Source organism: Glycine max, chromosome 17, assembly GCF_000004515.6.
Source record: "Glycine max cultivar Williams 82 chromosome 17, Glycine_max_v4.0, whole genome shotgun sequence".
Taxonomy (NCBI): Eukaryota; Viridiplantae; Streptophyta; class Magnoliopsida; order Fabales; family Fabaceae; genus Glycine; species Glycine max.
Window position 1 is genome coordinate 4,236,719 of NC_038253.2, and position 1,102 is coordinate 4,237,820.

Below are 1,102 nucleotides of genomic sequence, written 5' to 3' on the forward strand. Positions count from 1 at the left end.
ATATATGTAAGGGGGTAACTACACTATTCTTTTAATACAACAATATGCTTCAATTTTTTTTGTTTATTTTTAATTATTTTTTTGTTTTAATACAACAATATGCTTCAATTTTTTTTGTTTATTTTTAATTATTTTTTTGTTTTAATTTTTTGACAAATACCTATGAATATACTTGCAAACATACGCACATTCATGCACACTTAGCATATGCTCAAACACACACACACACACACACACACACACATATATATATATATATATATATATTTAAAATAAAAAACATTACAAATCAATATCAATATTTTCAATATAGGTTTATATAATTAGAAGAGGTCATGTGTCACCCTCGGGCTCATTCTTGAAATAAATGCAATAAAATCAATTCTAATTAAAGCAATCTAATAAATTCTAAAAAGAATTTAATAGTCATGCATTAACAATATAAAACTTTTTTATAAGACTCGAAAAAACCAAAACCAAAATTAAACCTAAATCCATGTCTATATATTAAATAAAACAAAGTTATTAGTTATGATCGCACATGACAAACAATAGTTAATTTTAATCTTGCATAATTAGTTTTTTTATTCCATTAAAACAAAAAAAAAATCCAAATCAAAATTATAAGTTTTTTTGTGTTAAATCAATCAAGCCTAATTTTTTACTTGTTAAATTTGTAAATGATAAAAAGGTGACTTAGAAACAATCACAAAATATACCACTAATTTAAATGTTATTGTTATATTTTTTATTTCAATGATATATATATATATATATATATATATATATATATATATATATATTAATTTTACATAATATCATGATACTAATTATGCAGGATCAAAATTAACTATTGTTTGGCATGTGCGATCCTAACTAAGAACGTTGTTTTCTTTATCTATACATGAATCCACGTCTAATTTTGGGTTTGCTTTTTTGCGAGTCTTAGAAAAAAGTTTTATATTGTTGATGCATGACTAAAACATTCTTTTTAGAATATATTAATGTGCTTTAACTACGATGGACTGATTGCATCTTGTCAGAGAGAGCCGGCGGGTGCGTCATATCGCTTCTATCTTATCAACCTATATTGAAGTCTTGA